We start from the raw sequence: 14229 nt of genomic DNA on the forward strand, positions 1-14229 counted from the left end.
TGCTGCCCAGGCTGGTCTTGAACTTAAATACTTAAGTCACCTTCCTGCTCCACTGCAACCACACCTGGCTAAAATAAACTTTTAAAATGACAGATGATGAGCCAGATGGTGGCTTAGGACTTTAACCCCAGTACTCACTCGGAAGGCAGAAGCAGGTAGATCTTTGTGAGTTTGAGGCCAGGCCTGTCTACAGCGCAAGTTCTAAGACAGCCAAGGCTATATACAAGGAAACTGTCTCAAAATAAATAAATAAATAAACAAACAAACAAACAAACAAAACAGAGGGGGGGGACTATGGAACAGTAAATACAAGCTTCTGTCATTTCTGTTTTGTGGATGACCTTCATGAACACCAAGTCCCACTCCAAGTCATTTTATCCCTCGAGCCCCATGACTGGGACTTTCTGCCTCTGTCCCACTCTCCCCTCTGAGGCAATATTCCAGAATCAGTATGAAAAACCTGAAGATTTGAATCTTGGACTAGGGCGATAGCTCAGTGGCTAACACTTGTCCTACCAAAGTGGGAACCTGAGTTAAATCACATGAACCCCATGTAGAACCAGTGCTTTTATGATGAGACAGGAGTCAGAAATAGAAGATTCCCTGGAAGCTAAAGGGCCTGCTGGCCTGCCACGCACAGTGCCAAACAACGAAGAGATTCTGTCTCAAGCAAATTGGAAGGCAAGGCCCAACACCCAGGATTGTCTCTGACCTCTACACATGCTTGAGCCCACCCATGCACACACACACACACACACACATACACACACACACACATGCTAAGTCACACACACATTTTACACATTCACTGAGGAATTTGATTTCAATTTAACCTCTGAGATGAATGACACCACACAAGCTACTTAGCTGCTCTGAGCTTCGGCTCCAGCAGATAACATCTACTCCTCTGGATCTTCAGGGGTTAAATGCAAGGTGAATTCTCAGCATGGTTCCTGGCACTTAGAAAATACACAGGAAATACAATTTCCTGTGTATTGGTACCTGGAAAACACCTACCCCAAGGCTCTTAAAGAATTGTCTTTCCTATATATAAATCTTAGTTCAATGCTGTGCCAAGACGGTCTCACTTTAAAAGAGTCAAGCCTCAGACCTTTGTAAAGAACCACAATACAGTAAGAACTACTCGCGTATGTGACATTTCCAAAGAAACATCAATTATCAATGCTGATCTCAGCTGTAAGGAGCAAGTCAGGTAAGGCACAAATCATTTGCATTACCCCAGAGCTCAGAGTCAGGAACTGAGGTGGTCAGTAGTTTCTCCAAGTTTCTTATGTGACAGAGGTAAAGTGTTTGTAGCTTCTCACTATTCCATGCTACAGAAGCTATGGCTGCTTTTCCTGTACCCAGTTAAGTAACAGATTAAAGAAGCTTAAAAAAAGATGGTCAGGTGTGATGGCCAATGCCTTTAATCCCAAGCACTCCGGAGGCTGAGGCAGGAGAATATTTAGTAGTTCAAGACTGGCCTGGTCTACCTATACAGCAAGCTCCAGCACAGCCAAAGTGACATAGTGAGTCCCCTCTCTCGTGTATTAAAATTACTTCTCCAAGCCTCACCTCATTGCTTGGAGTTACCTAATCTGCTCATCATAAGGATTGAATAGCAACACACTCACAGACACAGAAAGACAGAGGCTTTTTTTTTTTTTTTTTTTTTTTTTTCCTTCCCAGTAATCATTTTCCCCCTTACTACTGAGGAGTGAAACCCAGGGCTCCCTAGACAAGGAAGGCCTTCACGGAACTACTCTCTCAGACACATGACCTTTTCAATACGTGGAAGTTATTTCTCTTAAACTGCCCATGGGAGGTCTGAATGGACGGTATACAAAGAAGTGTGCACTGTGCCTGGAACACGCCATCAGTGCTCCCGTTTCTCTACAGAACAATGTTTTTGCTATGATCATGGTGAGGTCGTGATAAATGGCTGAGTTTATTGGTTGGGGTGGGGCAGGGACACCTGTTATTTATTTCTTGTTGGAGCTGACAATGTCATCTCAGTAATTGTATTTTCTTCCTATCTCCTTCATTTCATCTCACTTTAATCTGAACCAGAACAAGTATTGGTAGATGAGACCCAACCACCCACTGGAGTCCCAGACTCTATGGAGACTGGTGATACTTCCTTCATTAAAAGTCCTTCAAAAACTGAATCTAACAGCAATTCAGAACATGCCACCAGAGTCAGAGAGGCCTCTCTCCGACATTTTAACAGCCTCCTGAGTTTTCTTATCTGAGAACCCTGCTCGTAGAGGACTTAAAAAACAAAACACTTTTCATTTCCAACTTTAACATTAAATCCCCACTGGATCTAATATGTGCAAATGCAAGACACGCTATTCCCCCAGAGTCTCTAGTCCAAAGGGTTAAACCCAGTTGCCAAACCAAGACCACAGTCAGTGCTCATGGGTGAGAAGAGCCATTCAGAAATCTATTAGACTGAGTCTGGCTTGGCAGTTACCATGCCACACGGTAGGAGGGCCCCTAACTGAATTTTAAAAATGTACTGAGTTCACAGAAAAGAGAATTAAGTATAGCAGGGGTTCCCTCTGACATTAATCTCAGAAGCCAAATCCTTCATTTTGTGAAAGGCCTTCAATACAGGAATCCCTTGACCTTCGTCCCTCTTGCACAAATAGCTGTGCCAAAGACTGCCCCGCTGAGAGGGAGGCAGCGCTAATGTAAATTATAGGCCCTTAAAGGCCCACTCAGGGCCAAGAACTGGCTTTCTTATGGCAGCAAATGCTATTAATTCCTTTGTATCTCTTTAAGACTTATGCCCCACACCAGATCTCTAGATTTCTGTTTATTTTATAATGGAAAACAGCCTCACACAAAGAACTCAATCAGCTGGCAAAACTTAACAGAAAAGACTGCCAACATGAAATTTCCTAATATTTATTAACAGCTTATTAGAGTGTTTGCCAGACAGTATCATGTGCTCCACATACATTAACTGTGTAAACCTTACGGCAATGGCATGAGATAGAGATCACTGTCCTGGTATTGATGAAGAGACCAGCAGGCAGAGCAGGTAGGTGACACAGCTAAGGACCCACTGCTAAAATGTGGCAGAGCCAGGCAGCCTGTCTTTGTGATCCTAATCATGACATCCCATGGCCTCTCACAGGATTTTTGGCTAGGACTGTGTCATATGAATCTGTGTGGCTGTCCTCCTGGTTATATCCAAATGGGTCCAAGTACTGTGTCTGAGTGAAGTGTGCTAGTACATACTTATAATCCTAATTCTTTTTTTTAAACTATTTATTTATTTTATGTATATGAGTATACTATAGCTGTCTTCAGACACACCAGAAGAGGGCATCAGATCCCATTGCAGATGGTTGTGAGCCACCATGTGGTTGCTGGGAATTGAACTCAGGACCTCTGGAAGAGCAGTCAGTGCTCTTAACCGCTGAGCCATCTCTCCAGCCCTATAATCCTAATTCTTACGAGGCTTAAACTACCTCAAGTTCAAGGCTAGCCTAGGTTACATTGCAAGTTCAAGGCCAGGTTCATAGCAAGACCCTTGACAGGGTGGAGAACCAAGGCAGTGCCTAGCACTTAGTAGGCAGTGTGGATATACATCTAAATATTAGTATCCCAAATGTTCAGAAAACTGTATCAGGAGAAGCAGAGTCTAGCTCAGCTCAACCCAGGCTTAGGATCATACATAAGAATGGCTAAAGGGTTATTTCAAGGCACTGAGTGTAACTTAGGATAAATGGGTAGCTAGTAGTACTGGTGTGAGTCCGTGCTTCAGTTTGTAACAACCCAAACAAACAAACAAACAAACAAGCAGCTTCCAAAGTTTGAGGAGTGTGTTCTCAAAGGTTTCAGTGTGTAGGAAATGGCCTTTTTACAGAAAAGAACTAACTGCAGAGGGGCTGGAGAGATGGCTCAGTGGTTAAGAGCACCGACTGCTCTTCCAGAGGTCCTGAGTTCAATTCCCAGAAACCACATGGTGGCTCACAACCATGTAATGGAATCTGATGTCCTCTTCTGCTGTATCTGAAGACAGCAACAGTGTACCCACATACATGAAATAAATAAATAAATCTTAAAAAAAAAAAAAAAGGATTAACTGCAGATGTGGCCATAAAAAGCCATATTAAAATGATGTAAACATTACAGGCATGGTAAACAGGCATGCCTATAATTCCAGCGTTCACATGAATATTGGCAGGAATAGTGGAAGTTTGTTTGAGGCTAGCCTTGTCTTTGAAACAGAGACTCTGTCTCAGAGTTCTAAAAACGGGCGCTACAGAGATGGCTTGATGGCAAAGAGTACTTGCTGCTCTTCCAGAGGAGCCAAGTTCAGTTCCCAGCACCTACCTCACATGGCTCACACGTGTCTACAGCTTTAGCTCTGAGGGCTCTAAATTCCTCTTCTGGCTTTTGTGAGCACCCATACATACATTCCTGCATACAACTACACACACACACATGTATATATATATATATATATATATATATATATATATATATATGTTATGTATATGAGTACACTATAGCTGTCTTCAGACACACCAGAAGAGAGCTTTTAAGTACTCATATACATAAAATTTATATATATATATATATATATATATATATATATATATATATATATATTGCTTTAAAAAGAAACATTCTTTTTAACTTACTTTAACTTATTTATGTGTCTGTGTGCACACAGAGATGTGGAGGACAACTTGTGGGAGTTAGTTCTCTCCTTTCTCTATGTGGGTCCCAGAGATCAAAGTGGGTCATGGGCCTTTACCCACTGAGCCTTCTCACCAGCCCTGCGAGTGAACATTCTTATCTTTGCTTCTATTGTTTTCCTACTTGGAATACCTTTGATTTGATCATCTACCCATCTTTCAGCAGGGTACACTCCTACCATTGTCGCCAGGGTAGATACAATAGCTAAGGAACTACTGTACTAAGAACTAAGGTCTGCCAAGCACTGCATTACATGCCTGTAATTCCAGCTCTGGAGGCAGAGGCAGGAGGATCTGGAGTTCAAGCCAGCCCTGGCTACCCGAGACCCTTCCCTCTGAAAGAAAACAATATAGAGGCAAAGGCCCAAACCCGAATCCTGTCCCAATCACCTGTGAGCAAGTATCCTGACCACTGGGGTCTTTAGCCTCCTCATTGCTACCCACCTTGTTAGGGAGGTCCTGTGCGTGGTGTATGCAAGGCGCCAGGGACACCGACAGCTCAAACTCCGCCTTAGCATTTGGGTTGGGTTTGTGTACACGACCTTAAACCCTTTGTTTTCTTTTGGTTTGTGTTAAGGGGATTTTTGCTCTTGTTTTGAGATAGATCCTCATGGAGCCTACATTAGCTTCAGAGAATGATGAATTGGAACCCATGAGCTCTCAATCCTCCTGCCTCTACTTCTCTCAAGGGCTGAGATTACAAAAGTACACTACCGTGCCAGCTCCATCTACTCGTATGTGTCTGATTCAATACATCATGCTAAAGATAAAGAAGAAAAATGAGTCTTTATTCTTCTATCAAGGAACTTGTATTATAAATAAACCACAGAGCCAGGTGGTGGTGGCGCACGCCTTTAATCCCACCACTTGGGAGGCAGAGGCAGGCGGATTTCTGAGTTCGAGGCCAGCCTGGTCTACAGAGTGAGTTCCAGGACAGCCAGGGCTACACAGAGAAACCCTGTCTCGAAAAACCAATAAACAAACAAACAAACAAACAAACAAACCAACCACAGGCCCATGGCCGTGCAGTCTGGAGGCCCAGGAGAGCATGAGAGAATATAAGCATTCTAGGGTTAAAGGCATACACCACTACCTCCCGACTAACTCACACATTCAAAAACCTAATCTGGGGAGATAGAGGCAGAAGCGAGATGCTCAAGGGCTACCTAAGCGTTAGCCATGTAGAAAAGAGGGAAAGTGCCCTTCACCTGAGCAAGTCACCAAGAAATCCCAGAGACCGGGGGATGTGAGTGCAAGAAAGAGTTCCCTGTGGCTAGAGGATTACATTGCGAAGTTGATGGGTTGGTGGTCATAAGAAATCTTGTCTGTCACAAGGCAGAAATTCAGAATGGCTTGGTGATTGTTTTAGGTCAGGGTCTCAGTATTGTAGCCCAGGCTTGCCTCAAACCCATCATCCTTCCATCTCTGCCTCCCAGGAGCTGGGACACAGCAACACGCCTGTCTAAAGAAAGATTTTTTTTTTTTATATGTGGGTGTATGTGTGTGTGATGTATATATGTATGATTGTATGTGTGTACATATGTTTATGGTATATGTGTGTCTGAATACATACATGGAAGCCAAGCCAGTTCACTGCCTCCCCGTCCCACCCACCCCCAGTCCTCACATGTTGGAGAAAGATATGCAGATCACACCTGGCATTTTTAACTTTTTTTTTTTTACTTTTTGTTTTGTTTTGTTTTGTTTTGTTTTGTTTTGTTTTGTTTTGTTTTGTTTTTCAAGACAGGGTTTCCCTGTGTAGCCCTGGCTGTCCTGGAACTCACTCTGTAGACCAGGCTGGCCTCGAACTCAGAAATCTGCCTGCCTCTGCCTCCCAAGAGGCCCTGGCATTTTTTTAAAACATGGATATTAAGGATCTGAAATTGAGTCCATTGTGCAGAAAGGACTTTGTAAACTGAGACAACCCCTAGGTTTTCATGTCCTCCAGGGAACAGGGCACATTATCAATCCCAAGTCAGGAGGATGTGGGCTTTGAAATCAGCCTGGGCTACACAGTAAGACCTGGTCTCCAAAGCAAAATGAACTACAGTAACCACATCTGTGTGAGTCTACCATAGTGTCAAACTAGATGAAGAGGATAGGATCAAAGATGTATTTGTTGGAGGTAAAAGCCATGAATGAGGCTGGGTGACCAGTCAGATAGTGGAGAAATGAGAAAAAAGAAGATGATTAGCGGTGAAAATACTGAATCGTTTACAGTTCATGTTTCTGAGTCACAATATTGTCCTTTCTCCTTGCTTAATATTTTCCTCTTCCTCCTTTTCCTTCCCCCTCTTCTTCCTCATCTTCCACCTCCTCCTCTTCATGTTAGTCTTCATGCAGCTAGTTTGATATGCAGTAGAGGATTACTTGAACCCCTGACCTGCCTCCACTTCTCATGTACAAGGATCACAGGCATGACCCAGAACACACAGTCTATAGGGTAATTTTTGAAGTTAGAACTTCAGAAAGTTTATAAATAGAAGAAGAAGAAGAAAAAAAGAAGGAGGACGAGGAAGAAGGAGAAGGAGAAAGGAGGAGGAGGAAGAGGAAGAAGAAGGAGGAAGAGAAGAAAGGAGAAGGAGGAGGAAGAGGGGGAGAAGGAAGAGGAGGAAGAGGAGGAGGGAGAAGGAAGAGGAGGAGAGGAAGAAGAAGGAGAAAGAAGAGGAGGAGGTGGAGGTAGAGGAGGAAGAGGAGGAGGAGATAGTTCAGTCACGCTTGGTAGCACACACAGGTAATTGTATCCCTTGGGAGGTGGAAGCTGGAGAATTAAGAGTTCAGAGAGTTCAAAGCAACCTTACTGACACTGTGAGCTGTGTAAGATCTTGTCTCAAACAAAATAAGACTCACTGTCCCTAAGACATGGAACAATCCACATGCCTCTTCACTTGGTGTGTATTTATTATCTAGGAATTGTCAAGCACTGGGGACACCCCGGGAAGCAGAAGCAAGACCCAGTCCTTCATATTGAAATAGCTATCATACACCGTAAGAAGATCCTAGTGGTGGATACAAAAATGCCAGAAAGATTCATTAATTCTGCCTGGGAGTGAGAGGGAAGTGACCTCAGGGGTAGTATGTGCTTTTTTGGTTTTTGACATGAGATCTATATATATAGCCCAACTTAGCCTCAAACTCTCAATCCTCCTGCCTCAGCTTTTTGGGTGCTGCAATTACAAGCCCATATCACCCTTCCCAGCTGAGTTGGAAACATGGAGACACTCCACCTGGGGAAACTCATGAACAAGAAGTAGGCAGGGTGGAGGACATAAAAGCATGGTTATCTTTGTGACAGAAAGTTGATGTGTGATGAGGTGACAGGATTGGAAGCTGGAGGTGGGTTGGGCCCAGACAACAGATTTGAAAGGAGATTGTTCCTTATTCTTCCGAAAGAGTGACAAGATTCTGAATATGAAGTAACACAATCAAAGGTGTGTTTCAAAAGAAAAATTTAAACGTAACTGTTGTGTGACAAAATTTTTCCTGGGGAGATGCAACACACACACACACACACACCTACTCACCCAAATAGGGAGCCCACGACATACCAAAGTATGGATACCACCAAGGTCCAAGTCCAACTTGGTGAACCAATGACTTTTATTGGGGTTACTTACAGGAGTACGGGTAAAGGGCTGCTTACAGGACCAGAAATGACTCAAAGACAGCTGCATCACCAAGACCCACCCCAGCACAGGTGACAGCTCACTAAAGCTGGGAAACCTGGAGCACACTGCACAGGTTAGAGAGTGTACTTCTTTTTTTTTTTAATTGGATATTATATTTACAATTCAGATTTTATCCCCTTACCCCCATTCCCCCCACCACCCAGGAACCTCCTATCCCATCCCCCCTCCTCATGCTTCTATGAGGATGTGGCCCCACCTACCCCCCACTCCCACCTCCCCACCCTCTAATTGCCCCCCCCCACTCGGTGTTCATCCTTCATGGGGCCAAGAATCTCCTCTCCCACCTATGCCCAACAAGGCCATCCTCCCCTACATGTACAGATGGAGTCATGGGTCCCTCCCTGTGTACTCCCAGGCTGGTGGTTTAGACCCTGGGGAGCTCTGTTGGTTGGTATTGTTACTCTCCTCATGGGGTCACAAACCCTTTCAGCTCCTTCAGTCTTCTCTCTAACTTCTCCATTGGGAACCCCTTGATCAGATCAGTGGTTAGCTGTGAGCATCCGCCTCTGAATGTGTCAGACTCTGGCAGACCTCTAAGGAGACAGCTATATCAGGCTAAGTGACTCTGTTCTAGACTTCTTCCAGGCAGCTCAGTTAGTTTCCGTTTTGTTCAGGCAGATGCTCTGCTCTCAGAGTCTTGCAAGAGATGGATAAAAGCAGCAGTAACTCAAGAGATAGTAGAGGGGACAGACAAGATAATTCAGTAGGCAGAGGCACATGCTTCCAAGCTTGGGTTGGATCCATGGAACCCATAGGAAGGAAGAGGAAAAAAGGACTTCCCCAACTTGTCCTCCATCCCTTATGCACACTATGGTACACGTACATGAGTTCAGAGACACACACAATTCACTGAAAAAACATAATTTTTTAAAAAGAAGAGGAATAGGGCTGGAGGAATGGCAGTTAAGAGCACTTACTGCTCTTAAATAAGACCCAGGTTTGGTTCCCAACACCTATACAGCAACTCACAACTGCCTGTAACTCCAGTTCCAGAGGATCCATGCCTCTTCTGACTCCCAAAGGTTCTTGAACACACACACATGATGCACATGCATGCACTTAATCACCCCCCACACATGCACATACAAATAAAAAGTAAACACCAGAGAAATGCTAGAGGTGAGAACTATTATAAGTGATCTATTTCACTTCCCTCCCACATGTCTTTCCATAGTGGGAGACTGGAAAGCAAAACTACATTTCCCAGAAGCCCTTGCAGTTAAAGTCCAGTTCATGGCTTCTGAGGAACTGATCCATTTGGTGAAGGTTTGGAAGATAAAAGTGATAAAGAAACCGGGCTTCTGGATCCTTTTGCTACTTCATCCAGCAAGTATAGTCAAATACACCAAGTAACTGGGAATGTAGGCAAATGGCTTTAACTCCAGTGCTCTGGAGGCAGAAGCCTATAGATCTTTGTGAGTTCAAGCCCAGCCTGGTCTATGTAGATTATTCAAGGCCAGCCATGGTTACAGAGTGAGACCCTGTCTCAAAAAAAACAAAACAAGGGCTGGAGAGAAGGCTCAGTGGTTAAGAGCTCTGACTGCTCTGTCAGCAACTGCATGGTAGCTTACAAGCATCTCTAATAGGATCCATGCCCTTTTTGGTGTGTCTGAAAACAGCAATGGTGTGCTCATATACATTAAATAAATCTTTAAAAAAAAACCTACACACACACACACACACACACACACACACACACACACACACACACACAGTATCCAGAGATGCTGACATTACTAGTTCAAGGAGAGCTCAGTCTACATAGAGAGATCTTGGGATTTCAGGCATGTGTCACCATCAGCTCAAACCCAATTTTCCATCCTCAGTCTACTCTCAAATTCTGAAGATCAAATCCAGGGCCTCAGTCATGCCAAGCAAGTGTTCTATCACTAAGTTATACCCTCAGTCCCCAAGTCCAGTCCACTGCTCTCTGTCCTCTCTCTCTCTCTCTCTCTCTCTCTCTCTCTCTCTCTCTCTCTCTCTCTCTCTCTCTCTTAGGATAGGGTCTCATGTAGCTCAGGTTGGCCTCAAACTCTCTATGTAGCTGAGGATGACCTTGAACTCCTTGTCCTCCTGGCTCTACTTCCTGAGTATTGGCATTATAGGTGTGGGCCGCTATGCTCACTCTACTGAGTTATATGGCCAATTCCTTTCAGTGTGTGTGTGTGTGTGTGTGTGTGTGTGTGTGTGTGTGTGTGTTGTGTCGTGTTTTAAGACCTCAAACTTGAGGCAATATCTCCTTTCTCTGTCTTTTGAGTATTGGTATTACAAGTATGTGATACTGTAACTAGTCTAACCCCAATTTGTTTGTTTGTTTTGTCCCCCAGGGTCTCGCTCTGTTGTAGTACAGGCTGGTCTAGAACTTTCTATACAGCTAAGCTGGCTAGAACTGAAGGCAGTCCTCTTGCCTCAGCTTCCCACTGTCCTGTGATCACAGGTGATCTATGATGCCCAGCACCAAAATCGGATTCTTGAAAGAACAACTTTGGAGCATTGATGGAAGGTTTTTGTTTGTTTGCTTGCTTTTAAGATATAGTGCTTCTCTGTGTAGCCCTGGCTGTCCTGGAATTCACTGTGTAGACCAGGCTGCCCTGGAACTCAAAGATCCACCTGTCTCTGCCTGTGAGTGCTGGGATCAAAGTCATGTGCCTCTACCGCCTGGCCACATTAGTGAAATTTATCCTCACTTACTGCGTATCCTGAGGGTCACTTTCCCCTCAGATCTTGCTATATAAACATAACTAGTTACTCCAGCAGTGACAAGCATCCACAAGCCAGTGGTTCATTTGACTGCCTCTCAAAAAAAAAAAAAATGCTAATATTGCAAGCTTGTGTTTACAACACACTTGAATAAATAGATTCTTTTTCTGTATTCTTCTTTGTTTTTTTCCTTAAGGTAGTTGGTTCCATTTGACTTCAGCCTGGTGTCTGTGTTTCCAAGGTTGCAGGAGCAGAAAGGGAAAAGAGCCTCAGTCTTCTCCTTAGAACTCTTTGGAGTAACAGTCTGACACTGCTGGGAGTCACAAGGGTTTTCTGTTTTTACAATAAAACCCAGGGATTCACATGATGTCATAATGTGGCATATAGAAACCCAGTGTAGTAAGAGGACAGGAGCAGAAGGAGCATTTGCAGTCTAAGTAGCAGCTTATGCTTATTGATGGAGATGCTAGAGATTAAACCCAGGGTGCCGGGTGTGTAAAAAGGCATTTTACACTGAGCTACAACCCCAGCCCTCATGCCGTATTCCTTTTATTATTTATTTATTTAATTGTTTTTTTTTTGGGGGGGGGGAGGAATGCCCTAGGCCTTCAAGATGGATTTGAGCATTTTACACATTTGCATGCCATTCTTGTGTAGGGTCTATGTCAATCTTCTCAGTATGGTTCCAATTCTAGTACATGTGCTGCCCAATCAGATGCTGAAGATTCATTTGAATATGCCTTTATTGTGTCATTGGTGACAATGGGTTCTAGTTAACTGAATGGCAGTATTTCTGCACAGCTGGATTAAAGCCCTTCCTGGGGAACAGACATCCACTTATTAAAGTGGTTTCTCTCCAGCTCCAAGCAATGGTCCTTGGGATAAGCACCAAAGGAATGCTTGATGAATGACAGAGGAAAGTTTATCAACAGAGGGTCTAGTGTTTGACTCTGATTCTGTTTCTCAGTTGTGAAACAATTTTCCGGGATATATAATCTGTTATTTCCTTTTCTTTCTTTTCTTTTCTTTTCTTTCTTTCTTTCTTTCTTTCTTTCTTTCTTTCTTTCTTTCTTTCTTTCTTTCTTTTTTTTTTTTTTTTCGAGACAGGGTTTCTCTGAGTAGCCCTGGCTGTCCTGGAACTCACTCTGTAGACCAGGCTGGCCTCGAACTCAGAAATCTGCCTGCCTCTGCCTCCCAAGTGGTGGGATTAAAGGCGTGTGCCACCACTGCCGGCTAGTTTGTTATTTCCAAGAGAAACATTTTACCTGGAGACATTTGAATAGTATAGCTATTCGATGAGTTAAGTTTGGTTGTCTCTACAATAACAGTGGAGTGAATGACCTCCCCAGGCAACCTTCATGGACTCTGTGACAGTCAAATCCAGTTACTAGAGCCCCTTGACCTTGAGGTCTGTGTCCAGAACCATTGGGTGTGTAGCTCCGTTCTAGAAATGAATTGGGCCCTTGGGATGTTTCTGTTTTCCCTTGTTTACCACTGGGATATTTCCTTTTTCCATGGGGATTTTCTGGAAAGGCCACACAACCGCTTCAGAAAGATGTCCTGTTGTTGAATGACCGGGATAAGTTTCTTATGCTCATTGGCAATCAGAGAAACCATGGTCCGTCTACGAAGAGAGAGGCCTAGACTGCTAAGTTGGCCAAGGCCAAAGGGAAAGTCCAGGCACCTCTGATGATGCCAAAGCTACAGTACAAGGCCTTGCAGGAGGCTGGCAGTTAGGCAGAGTTGCACCGAGGGCTTGCTGGGCTATAGGAAGGGAAGGAAGTGTCCTCTGTGTCCAGCTTTGGACACAGCTAAGGGACAGGAGCTACAAACACGTCAGCACATCCTCCCTGCCCTGCACTTCCAGGCCACAGTGAGAACCTCTGAGTACAGTGGAGCTTTGGATGTGGACCTGTCTCTTAGCCATCTCCCTTTAACACAGACTGGGCTCAAGAAAATCAAATCACAATCCAAGCTGGATGTGATGGTGCTTCCCAGGACCGTCACCAAATGAGCCACTGCACTCAAATATTTGTTCTCAGTTCTGCTTCTGGGGATCTGAATCAACAGCTCTTTTCTCCCCAGCCTGGCCCTTATACTATTTGCCTCCAGCGCTGAGTGTCTCCTTCTGGAAGGTTCTGAAGACATTACCTTTCCTGTGATGTCATGTCCCAACCACCCAGTTCCACCATCTGTGGCATAAGGACCTCCCTCCACTAAGGTCCTGGGCTTCACATAGACTTCTGGTTGCAATTGCATGTGGGCGTTATTTGACTTTGCTCTCACTAGAAACTATGACTTACTCATCTTTGTAAACCAAAGCCTCAACAGGATGCTTTATACAGAGTAAAAGCCCAATAAATATTTGATGAATGAATAAAGGACTCCCCTGACGTCACTGGTTTCCCGCAGAATCCTTATGCTCTCAAGAAAGGAGGCAGAAGCCCTGTTCCTGACCCACAGTCCTGGGCCAGGGGAATTCTTCTCAAGCCTGGAGAAGAGGTTAGGAGAGCTCTCCAGCTCTGCCCACAGGGCATGCCACTATGATCTTAGAGGACAGGGCCCCACCCATTCTTTCTTGGGCTAGTCTCCAAGCTACCGAGCCCAGGAATCTAGGGAGTGAATAGCAAGGGTGTGAGAGAAGCTAAACCTGAGGGCCAGTCCAAATCCACAGGCCCACATTATAAAATGGCTGTAGATAAGACTTAGGCATTTAAAGAAGCCATTAGTCCTTAAGGGAGCTGCTGTATTTTAGGTTTTTATCTCTGGATGATGGTAAAACCCAGCCCTGGTGTCAGCTGAGGGCTGAGTAAACAGCCCCAAGGGGATGCAATCCTGTAGAGGAATCCAAAGCAGTCGGTGAGCAGCCGCCAGGGTTGGGGTTCACACACTGGTTCAGTTGACCGTCTGAAGTCTGCTGTGGGGTGGTTTTAAACGTTTACTACCAAGGAAGACCTGATGCCCTCTACAGACTTCCAAGCAGAGGGGATGGATGGCGCAGGCCCATCCCTGCAACGTGAGACTTCAAACAAACAAACAGAACCCACGCTTCTAGAGAGCCAGGAGAAGGAAAGTGGGCCTTCCCTGCTGGGCAGAAATGGACATGAGCAAACAACCCGAAG

The 14229-nt window shown here is 44.5% G+C and overlaps 1 long non-coding RNA gene and 1 other non-coding gene across 4 annotated transcripts in view; one reads left to right on the forward strand and one right to left on the reverse strand.

Moving 5' to 3' along the window:
* Window positions 1-14229, forward strand: part of LOC143443120 (uncharacterized) — a 35069-nt gene that overhangs the window by 2789 nt on the left and 18051 nt on the right. Inside the window, exons 4-5 of one of the 3 annotated variants that reach the window (XR_013111867.1) lie at window positions 8338-8459; window positions 10735-13500. The exons of 1 other annotated variant lie outside the window; for it this stretch is intronic. This is a non-coding gene — a long non-coding RNA (uncharacterized LOC143443120). Of the gene's footprint in view, window positions 1-8337; window positions 8460-10734; window positions 13501-14229 lie in introns of those variants that run through there. One more of the 3 variants, XR_013111869.1, reaches the window with a different exon arrangement.
* Window positions 11720-11824, reverse strand: LOC117713269 (U6 spliceosomal RNA). Its single transcript, XR_004607433.1, has one exon. It is a non-coding gene; the product is annotated as a U6 spliceosomal RNA (small nuclear RNA).

This window comes from Arvicanthis niloticus, chromosome 7, assembly GCF_011762505.2.
Source record: "Arvicanthis niloticus isolate mArvNil1 chromosome 7, mArvNil1.pat.X, whole genome shotgun sequence".
Lineage (NCBI taxonomy): Eukaryota > Metazoa > Chordata > Mammalia > Rodentia > Muridae > Arvicanthis > Arvicanthis niloticus.